Source organism: Magnolia sinica, chromosome 1, assembly GCF_029962835.1.
Source record: "Magnolia sinica isolate HGM2019 chromosome 1, MsV1, whole genome shotgun sequence".
Lineage (NCBI taxonomy): Eukaryota > Viridiplantae > Streptophyta > Magnoliopsida > Magnoliales > Magnoliaceae > Magnolia > Magnolia sinica.
The window spans coordinates 17,111,814-17,124,187 of record NC_080573.1 but is presented as its reverse complement, the minus strand read 5'-3'; positions in this window follow the sequence as shown (position 1 = coordinate 17,124,187).

Here is a 12,374-nt window from a genome sequence, read left to right as displayed (position 1 = left end):
CCACCGATATGTTTATGAGAAATCCACACCGTCCGTCCGTTTTGAGAGATAATTTTAGTATGTGTGTATAAAATTGAGGTGGATGCAAAACTCAAGTGAGTCACACGAAAGGGAAAATTGGGGAAAGAAATTCCCACCGTTGAAATCTTCCTGAGCTCCACCTTGATGTTTATATGTTATCCAAACCGTTTATAAGGTCATTCCCAATGGGATGAAGTGAAAATACCAAAACAATAGCCTGATACAAAACTTTTATAGCGATAAGAATGCTTCAACGGTTCTCACTGAATTGCCACTGTTTCCTCTCCCGTGTCCCATTTGAATGTTGTATCCACCTCACTTTTCTTCATACATCCTAATTTGAGCTCGAAAAATGGACGGACGGTGTGGATTTCTCACAAACATCTCAGAGGGACCCACCAGCATCCTTGCGCAGGAACTTCCTGCGAAAGCGAAATCCGCGTCCTTCCCATTCAACCGGCTGTCTGGCAGTCGGCATCTACCATTGGATTCCCATTCGACAGTAGCCCTCCACTGCCAGGTCCGTGATAGTCAGTGTTGGAAAAGCTCCGTGCAGTCATTATAATGTATGTGTTTTATCCATGCCGTCTATCCACTTTTTCAGCTCATTCTAGGACATGATCCAAAAAAGTATGGTAGATCCACGTCTCTGGTGGTCCACACCATAGGAAACGGTATTGATTGAATGCTCACCATTAAAAATTTCTTGGAAGCCATGGAAAGTTTTGGATCAAGTGATATTTTTTAATTTCTCTTCATCCAGGACCGTGTGACCTAATCCATAGGTTAGATGGAAAATAAATGTTACAGTGGGCTTAAGAAGTTTTAACGGTGGACATTCAATTACCCCTCTTCCTGTGGTGTGGTCCACCTGAGACTGATTCACGTCATTTTTAGGTTATAAAATGAGCTGGTAAAATGGATGGACGGAGTCCATAAAACACATTCATCATGATGGGTCCACAGCACTAAGGGATCACTACTGACTAAGAGTACAGCTGGGCAAAACAGACCCGATCAGACCCGATCCGACCCGATCAGAACTGAACTGACGGTCTGGATCGGTGCGGATCGGGTAGCCCCATTTAGATCCGAAATTCTTTCAGGTCAAGTTCGGATTGGCCATGATCTGACCCAACCCGACCTGAAAACCCGATCCAGAGTAGTTCTTATTGATATTTCTATTTTTTCCCATGCTATGGTCCGCTTGAGCTTTGGATATGCATCAATTTTGGGTTCAACGACTAAAATGATCTACAAAAATGAATAGACGACGTGGATAAACCACATGCATTCAAGGTGGACCCCAACAGAGTTTACTGTACAAATGGGAGAGGATTTACTGGTGTACCGCACACAGCTATGCAAACAGAGACAACTATGTAGCTAGCTATGCGCCTAGCGGTAGGTACATGTGGTGGCAAGACAAGCACTAACGCTCCTAGAGCTGCGAGTTGTACGAACGGTTCAAAGGAGATCAAAGTTATATGGCCCCACAGTGATGTATTTATTACATCTATACCATTCATATATATTTAGAAATCATTTTAGAGCATTATCCAAAAAATGGATCACATCAAAAGCTCAGCTAGACCACACCACAAATAGCAATAGGGTATAATTTTCACCTTTAAACAATTCGTAGGGCCCACCATTACGTTTATTTTCCATCTAATCTGTTCATAAGGTCACAAAGACCCAAATTAAGAATAAAAATAAATTTGAAATCGATCCAAAACTTCCATGAGACTGTGACCTCAAAAAGAGTTTCAATAATAGACGTTCAATCCCTACTGCTTTTTTCAGTGTGGCCCACTCGATAGTTAGATCTATCTTTTTTTTCGTCTCAAGACTTAAAATAAGCTTGCTAGATGGATGGACAGTTTTGATATAACACATACACCATGATCAGACCCTCTTAACTTGCTAATGTAAATACATTAAACATCACTGATACGCACACCCTTCCGTTCACGGCACGATGCCTTTCACACCACGTAACTAGGTGCCTCGAGCTCCGAGTTGTATGAACGGCTCAAACGAGATCAACATGGCCCTACAATGATGTATTTATTATATCCATACCGTTTATCCATTTTTCATGATTATTTTATAGCATTTAGAAAAAAAAATGAATTATATCTAAAGCTTAAATGGACCACACTGAAAATAGCAGTGAGGATAATGATATTCACCGTTAAAAAATTCAAATTCGAATAGGATCGTAGTCAATCCGATCCGACTTGGTTTCCTTGACTGAGTCGAGTTCGGTTCGGATCAGGCCAACCGTGTAACAGATCAGTTTGTGTCAGATGTCCCAAACTCAGTGTCGGATCAAATCGGGTTCAGATCCACCCACGTAGATTTCAGACCAAATTGAGTTTGACCGAATCTGATCTGATGCCCAGCTCTAACTAAGAGTCCGAGGCTATGTGTGAATTTTGACTATTCACAATGATTGGATTCAAATGTAATTATTGGTGGGAGCGGATTGGATTTAGTGTGCCACTCACCTACCACCGTGCAGTCCTTTACTATGGGGGCCAACTTGATGTGTATATTCTACATCCATCCCATTCATTCAATTTTTTTTCTATTATTTTAATGCCTGAACCCAAAAATGAAGCAAATGATCAAGATCTCAGATGGACAATACCATACGAAATAATGGTGATTGACAATTAAAAACTTCTTGTTGATCACCACAATGGTTTTGGATGAGGCTTACATTTTTATTTTTATTTTCCCTTCATTCAGTTTTGTGTCACCTTACCAACAGGTTGGATGGGAAATAAACATTAGAGAAACAATAAGGTGGGCCTAGGAAGTTTTTAATGATGGGGCATTTAATCCCTATCCCCATTGTTTCATATAGTATGGTCCAAATAAGATTTAGATCTACCAGACTTTTTGTCTCATACCCTAAAATGGTCCGGTAAAACAGATGGATGGCATGGATGTAGAACAGATACACCAAAGTGGGTCCCGCACTAAGAGATGTAACATCCATGGGTAACACAAGGGGCACATCTAAATCCGCGCCCATGATAATCTACAAACGGACAATACTCAGCTAGGGACGCGGATTGCCTTTAGGAAGGCTTTCGAAGGATGTTTGCTTGCAGCTGGAAGATACTTTGCTCCCACCGGAATGTCTGTGATAAATCTGCCCTATCCACCCATTTTATCATTTCATTTTAGGTCATTGACCAATTGAGGTGGACCCAAAACTAGTGGGCCATGATAGAGGAAACACATGCAAAGAAATGCCTACCATTGAAACCTTCCTAGGTTCACCTTCATGTTTATATAACATCTAATTCACTTATAAGGTTAATCCCACTATGATGAATTGAAAACACAAAAAGCTTAGCCTAATGCAAAACTTCCATAACCATGTGAACGTTTCAATGGTGGTCATTTAATACCCACTACGCAATTATTTGTGTATCTACTTATCAATCATGTGTGTTAGTGTATCAGTATTTCAGTTGAGTCCTTAAAAGTTGAACACCAAAGACACATGAAGACTTGACACATTAAGGAATTAAAGAACAAATAAATCGAGGTGCTTTGGTGACCCTAACCTTAATCCAAAGCAACCTAACATGTAGATTATCCTAATCTTAATAGATAAACATTCTTTGATCATCACATAACCTTAGGAGTCATAGAAGACTATGCTTGAAAAACTTTAAAGGTCCCAAGCTACTGGAAACCAAACTGCCCAAAACCAACAATCTCTTGATGAGTTCCATTGATCAATCGAGTGAGCAAATCCTCGAACAATATCGAGCGATCGGGCTTGATTGATTAAACTTAGCCAAAACTATTCAGCGAGTTCACTGGATTATTTTGGAGAGTTTCGATCGATCGACGACCCAATCGATAGATTGACAGTGCCGATTTTTTACCCATTTTTTACCCATTGGAATTCGATTCCTTTATATTGGGCATTCAATATTTAGGAATTTTGATGGTTTTTGTGCAATAAAGCTTAGTAATTCCTCACTCTTATCCCTCATCCTAAGCCTCTAGACCTATGAGATTTGATTCTTCTTGAGTTTTACCACTCTAATGAGGATTCAACCTCTATTATGAAGATAAACTCAATCTACACCTTGTTCTAGAGAATAGACATGAACTTATAGTTAAATTAATCATTGTCTAAACTGTCTAGAACACCCATCTAAATAAATCTCATTAAAAAAATTAACTATCCATTAATTGTACGATATTCCACCATCCTCCATATGCCTTGGTTACTTCATTGGACTATCATATATAATGTGATTGATCGTAGGATCTGAAACATCGATGTTAACAATCGAAAAGCATAAAAAGAGCTGATTGAAGCATGGTAGAGCATCGATTGAGCAACCCAAGCAAGACACATCAACAGATCTCAATCCAACAAGTAAAATTGTCATTTGTAAAATTCATTTACACTCTTTCCTTATATAGGATTAAGTATAGAGTTTGTGATGCAAACTCAAATAGGTTCTTGTATAGAACCTTGGCTCTTGTATAGGGCCAAATTCACCAGGCATGGATGAGCACATGTTAGACTCTATGCGGAGCATCTGACAAGATCGTATAAGTAGCGGTAGGGCCTTAAATCAGGAACACATTCAATGGACATGGATGCGTATGTGTTAGTCTCTATAGGGAACCTTCGACGTAAGTATACATAGGGCTTTGGATTAGGATTGCTTGTGGTTTTTAGTTAGTAGATGTAAAATCAACCAAGTCTCCGCAAGAGCAACTAACATGGGTGGAAACATATTCCTCCAATACGAGTGTATATGTATAAGTTAGTGGTTAGCATAGTAGAGACCATTATAATGGTTAGATGTGACATAATTTAAACCTCCGATATTAAAATACCGGTATACTTAAGGAAGGTGTGTTCGTTGGGAGTGGAGTAAGAAAATTGAACCACTATACATGTTTGTGTTTGAGATTGATATTTGTGCACATTTCTATTTATGCTCATGTATTTAATTAATTAAATTATATAAATGCATAATTGAAGCAAGGGAGGACGTGAGGTCGAGCACCATCTTCCTCAAGAGGGTAACTATTTCGAATTCACGGAACTTCTTTGGACTCCTCATAGAGACTTCTCAAATCCTCGAGGAAAGAAAGCAGAAAATAGAAATAAATTCTAATAAATTCGAAATCGATTAATGAATGAGTAAAAACGAGTTCACAACCCTTTAAATAGGGGTACCAAGCAATGGGAAAGAAATCAGAATCAAACTACAACTAAAACTCCTAGAATTCGTGACTTACTATAAATAGTAAAGTTACTATATTTATAGGCAGTCGTGATGTCTACTTGTGCGCAAGGTTTTTGGCCAAAAATAGTAAGTGTCCCATTTGGCTTCACCAAACCGTTCTCCTAATTATTCTAAGCTCTTTTCACGTTGGGTGCAACTCTTAAAGCCCGACGGATGAAGAGTTATAATCAAATTAAAACTTGCTATTTATAGTAAAAACAAAATTAAAATAGGGAAATGACTATCGATCCAGGGGTTTTTCGCAATTCCAGGCATCGTAACCCGGCATAGTGGGGTTGGTTGGCTAAAGTAGCTCGTTCTACCCCAAAATCATATATTTTACATCAGATAACTCATTCCGGATTGCGAGATACGCTCAATCTAAGGTCCAATGGTGCAGATCACTTCTGTTGTCGACCGGGCCTTTTCTGATCCATCTTGGCCATGAAACTGTCCACGACTTGCTCTACATCAATAATTAGATGTCTGCTAAGTGTTGAATAGTTAGTACATCCTACATGCACGATCACTATCTTGATTTATAGACTACCTGCTTAATTGTTGCATCATTTGTAATCTATATTATCGAACCTGCTCTGGCTTAGAAGCCTTAGTATTAAATTATTTTATTAATTAAATTAGTAAATTAAATTAAATTTGACAAAAAAATTTTAAACTGGCTTAGAAACTTTAGTGTTAAATTATTTTATTGATTAAATTAGTAAATTAAATTAAATTTGACAAAAAAAATAAAATTTAAGTTGTCCTATTCATAGCTTTTGTGTGTTGCAGTAAACTATTTAGGTGCAATTTCACCAATTATTTCCTATCATGTGTCCCACTTGAGTTTTGGATCCGCCTCGTTTTTTGTCTCAAGTCAAGACAGGGCCATTAGTATATACACATTGAGAAACTATGATAGATGCATTTCGTTATTTGGCCATTAGTATATACACATTGAGAAAACTATGATAAATGCATATCGTTATTTTGGCTGCACACGAATTCCCTTCCAACTAACTTAATATGCTGTCGCAGCTCACCATGATGCATATGACTTATCCACACCATCTTTCCATTTTACGATATCAATTTAGGACACGAGCCCAAAATTGAAGTATATGCAAAGCTTAAGTGGACCACACCATAAGAGACAATGTGGATAATAAATGTGGATAATAACGCCCACCATAGAAACCTTAATAGGACTCATTTGTCATCCAACCTGTTCCGTACATAGGAAACAATGGGGATAATAATGACTACAATAGAAACCTTACTAGGACCCATTTGTCATCTAACCTGTTCACGCCATCCAACCATTTTACTTTAGGGCATGAGTCCGAAATTAAAGCATATTCAAAGCTCAAGTGGACCGCACCACAAAAACAGTGGGGATAATGATATGCGCTTTTGAAACATTACTAGATCAATAGTTATGTTTATTTGTAATCCAACCCATTCAGTAGCATAAACATGGAGGAAGGGAAAACAGAGGAAGGGAAAACACAAATATCAGCTTGATCCAAAACTTATGTTGCCCCATGAAGTTTTGGACGCTACTAGTTCAATTCCTGACTATTTCCAGTGGTGTAGTTCACTTTAGCTTTTCAAATACTTCAATTCTGGGCACATAGCTAAAATGAGCTAGTAAAACGGATGGACAGCATGGATTCAACACATACAACATGATGGGTCCTACAGAGTTTACTCAGTATGCACTTAAGATGCAGTCCCCGTCCATCTCGGCCATGGCCCATCTACGTTTGGACTGCTGGGATGAATTCTCTGAAATGTGTGAGAGCACGGGAGAATTCTCCAAGTGAGCTCCCCTGCCGATTGCATAAAATAAGGATGGTCAATTCATTAGGCATGCTGTATGCGAATATAGATGTACGATCTTTTTTTTTTTTCTTTTTAATTGTTAGCTTTTCTGATATAGATGTGGTCCACCTAATGAGCGGACCAGGCTGATTTTCAGGCGAAGGTATGTTGAGGGTGGGCCCAATAGATGAATAGCCCCTGCCACTACCTTTGTTTTCTGCCTTAGATTCAAATATCAGAAGTCTGGATTTTATTCTAATAGATATCTCTGTCATGTATGTGTATCTCTTTGTAGGCTCTTAGACCAAGTTTATTAAGGAAATTATTATAATATTTTTAGGATGTAACGATATATATATATATATATATATATATATGCTATGAGCTATGTGGGCCCCACCGTGATGTGTACAGAACATCTGTGCCATTAGTCAGATGCACCATTCCATGGTGGACGACAGGCTTAAAAAATCAAGCCTATCTATGAATTGGGTGGGCCACATCACATACAATAGCTGAGAGGGGCTACACTCCCATTAAAATATTCATAATCATTTATTGGGCACACCTAAATGTATTTCACAAATTCAGACCATCCATTGTGCGTGTCCTACTTAGATGAGAGGTCAGACCAAGTTTCAGCCGCATCCAAAATTCAGGTGCGCCCTGTTAAGTACTTTTATATGTTTTAGGCATGCCTTCATATAGTTTTAGATGGTATGGCCCACCTAAGTTCCATATATGACTTATTTTTGGGATATCCCATAACCTAAAGGGGACCCATCAAGTACACAGCGTTGATGTTTGACAAACATAACGGTGGGGCCCACACAGCTAGACCTCAATGGGAAGTTCCCATGAGGTTGACCTCTTGGTACCATTGATACACACACGAGTAATGCTCACACACAAGTGGTTGTACATTGCATTTCGTCCAACTAGCTATGCATTTAAAGAGAAACTTCCCTCCTCTATATAATACATATTCTTACGATGAGGGATTTTAGAATGGGTGTTATAGTTATATAAAATGATACACATATCAAAGATCTATGCCATTCATCAGTTAAGACCCACTAAAAAGAAATATGTACCAAAAATTAAGAAATAAACTTACAAGGAAAGTACAAATGCATGTTAAATTCGGATAGTTGAATTGTTTTATTAACAACTAACACTTTCATAAGTATTTGACATCATTGATCATAAGATCATCAAATTTTTTGTCCATGGCATGTTGACATGTAATCTATCTAATGCACCGATCTGATTTTGAGTTAGATTGTCCAAATCTATAATAACCGCGTGGCCCATCCTACATTTACTCTCCCTTCACACGTCTCCTCTACGGAAATATTTAGGATGAGAGAAATTTACCGCGATCCATTTACCTGCTCAAGCCCACTCCTTTTTACCAGAGCAGAATAAGCCCCAGCTGTACGGATGACTTGCCAAAGGTCAAAAATGCCCCTGCTTCTTCCTTCAAGCGGATCGGCGGCTTCTTGAAGGCTGGGGTTTAGGGTTTAATCCGAGCGGCAATACTGCCGATCCAGCGGTAATGCCGCCGACCTCTGGACGTCTTTGCGGTACTGCCGCCTGGATTTTTTTAATTAGGTGGGTCCCATCATGGCCCCACATAATTTTGAATGGGCCCCACACTCAACCTTCATGATTTTGGCAGGCCCCTCGTCCACATGTACACTTTTTTTTCTACATAGATAACTTTATTCTAACTACATTTTTCTCTAATACATATTTATATAAATATGTATATATAAGCATATAAAAAAAAATTTCTCTCTTTTTTTCATTTCTTTCTTTATTCATTTAACAAGACTATCTTCTAAACCAAAATTAGTTACTTGATGTACCCTATATGATTTTGGGGTAGGAAAAGCTACTTTAGCCAACCAACCTGTTTATTTTCCAAGATTCCATCAGGTCGATGGTCGAAAATCTATTCATTCACTTCGCGGTCAATTTCATTCATTCATTTACTTCACGATCAATTCCATGCATTTCACGGTCAATCCCAGTGATTCCGCTTCACTTCACGGTTAATTCCATGTATTTCACGGTCAATTCCCTTCACTTCACGGTCAATTCCCTTCACTTTATGTTTAATTCTGGCGATTCCGCTTCACTTCACAGTCAATTATATGCATTTCACGATCAATTCCCTTCATTTCATGGTCAATTCCCTTCACTTCACGGTCCTTTCCATGCATTTCACGGTCAATTCCGGCAATTCCGCTTCACTTCACAGTCAATTCTATGTATTTCACGGTCAACTCCCTTCATTTTATGGTCAATTCCATGCATTTCACGGTCAATTCCGGCGATTCATGTTTACTTCACGGTCAATTCAATACCTTTCACGGTCAATTTTCCCTTCACTTCACAATCAATTCCATGCATTTCACAGTCAATTCCCTTCACTTCACGGTCATTTCCATGCATTTCATGGTTAATTATGGCGATTCCGCTTCACTTCATGGCCAATTCTATACGGAAATAATATCGATATCGTCGATAATATCGCTGATAACCGGAAATATCGATATCGCTACAAGTTTCACTGGCTAAGGATATGAAAATAATATCGATATCATCGATAATATCGTTAATAACCGGAAATATCGGTATCGCTATAAGTTTCGCTGGCCAAGGATATGAATACAATATCGATATCATCGATAATATCGCTAATAACCGGAAATAGCGGTATTGCTACAAGTTTCGTTGGCCAGGGATACAGAAACAATATCGATATCGTCGATAATATCACTGATAACCGGAAGTATCAGTATCGCTACAAGTGAAGGGGATTGACCGTGAAATGAGTCGAATTGACCGTTAAATGAGTGGAATTGACCGTGAAGTGAAGGGAATTGACCATGAAATGCATGGAAATGACCGTGAAGTGAAGGAAATTGACCATGAAATGTATTGAATTGACTATGAAGTGAAGAGGAATCGCCGGAATTGACCGTGAAATGCATGTGTAGACACTGAAAAATCAGCGCCTACGCTGATTTAAATGTTATGGATTAGTGGTGAGGAGTGATAATGCTGATTTGTGGATGTTGGAGTCGCCACTAGCCAATTAATCTCAGAATCCCGCAGTCGGCTAGAACCCGCGGAATATATAAGGTTTGAGAAATTTAAATACTCTCTTACCTTAGATTGACTACTAGTCTGCGATCCGAAATTCTGGGTAAGGGACCTCAGTTACAAAGAGGGAAAGGGTTAGGCACCCTCTCCGCCCATATAAATGTACGGTCTCTACTTAGTGTGGTAAAATAATCTCAAGGGATGATGATAATGCAGTCATGATGGGACTAATCACACGTGAATTTTTGATGCGGTAAGATCCGAGATTTCGGCAAGCCATAGAGCATACGTCCAACGATGTGTTTAAAAGGCGAATGTGATGATGCTTATGTAAAAAGGTAAAGAAGAGTGGACTAAATCACTAGAAATTTCTGATGTGACAGGATCCGGTATGCGGCAAGTCACAGAACCTACGTTCACTAAAGATCTAGAGGAGCAGGGGGGTTGAGAAGGGAATAAATGTCATAATGAGTGCTTGTGTGTAAAAACGAATGGATCTTTGGCTTGATCTTAAGCAGGCTAAGACATAAACTAAACCATGATCAATCCGGGCTAGAGTTGGGGATTGGGATGGTTGGGAAGGTAGGGAGTAAACTAAGGGGATAGCTGAAAAATCTAGACTTGGAGGTTTCAGAGCTCCTCCTCACTCTCACTCTCTTTCTCCCTCTCTCTCTCACTTAAGCTTGGAAATGAGGAGTGGATTGTTGGGGATGGTTGAAATGAGAAGAGGAGATGGCTATTTATAGCCTTCTCCAATGGCATTGCTATAAATAGGGGGTAGGTAAGGGGTAAAATTATGTAATGGAGGCTTGTGATTGGTTAGGGAGAGAGAAGCGCCACGTGGTGTTCTCTCATTGGCTTTTGGGGCCAGTAAAACGGTAAATAGTGGAGATGAGGGGGGTAAATCCAGGGAAAAGTTGACTTTTGGACACTGGGACAGCTGTCCACACGCAGGCCATGAACGGCAGCATACCGAGTACGGCCCGTGCTCCGTTCGGGTCGGGCTCGCGCATGCGAGCTTTGTCTGCTATGTTGGTTCGCCTAGTGGTCTTCTTTTGGGGGTTTTACGGCTTAGGTAGGTGGGCTTAAGTTTGGGTAAAGGGGTCCTAGTTGGGGTATAGGGTAAAGACGGGGTTGTATGTGCATTTGAACGATTTGGATTACGGTTTCTGGTTACAGGTTGGAAGTTTTGGGACTTTTAGGGTTAGGCTTTCAGGTTTGGGCTGGGATTAGGGTTTAGTTTGGGTTATGATCATGGTTCCTGGACTATCTTAGCCTTTCTCAAGATGTCACCCCGGGTGAGGTGTCTACAGATGCCCCTCTTTGGCCGAGGTTGTGGGCAACCGAAGGTCAAAGCAAGTGGACACCCACCCCACCTTTCTGGTCAGAAAGGATAGTGATTCAAATCCATTGCTTGCTATTGTATCATTGTCAGTTAATTATTTGGAAAAAGATGACTTGCACATATCACGAGGGTTGAGGAAAACGTTGTGATCATCCCCTGCGCATTCGTCACAGCTTTACGGATCACCGATCACAACCCTTTCACGTCGGATTGTTAATAGCATTGGAGGGTAAGTCTGAAAAGTAGGGCCTCTACGCATTGGTGCAGCTTTACGAGGATTCCCGTACTGTTTGATCTATCGTTCCTTTGTTACGTAATCACCCTAGGAATATTCGATTCATTTGATCGTTAAAATGGTTAGCTGCCCTGCGCGTTGGTGCGGCCTTATGGGGAACTCATTATGCCAACTTGGACTCGATCAAATTTTTCGAACATCCCGGACTATGTATGTGCAGGTAATTTTTTGTCATGCAGTCTGTTGATTCTGATACTTTGGTTACAATGGATTGTTGTCACTTTGAGTTTTGATTGTTCTTCCCAGAGATAGATCAACTCATTTCTTACTAGCATTCGTACGACTGTCCAAATATAGAGATCGGGCCAATCATACATGTATCATGTACGGATTTGATCATCCTTTGGGGAAACCGGGAGAGGTCGAATCTAATTTAGCTGTTTACATTGACCGCAACTGGAGAATATGGAAGATTCCTCAGTGTACTACGCGTCGCGTGCGTTTTGAAAGTTTTTGAAATCTAATCTCTTTGGAACTAAATTCCTTGGAGATT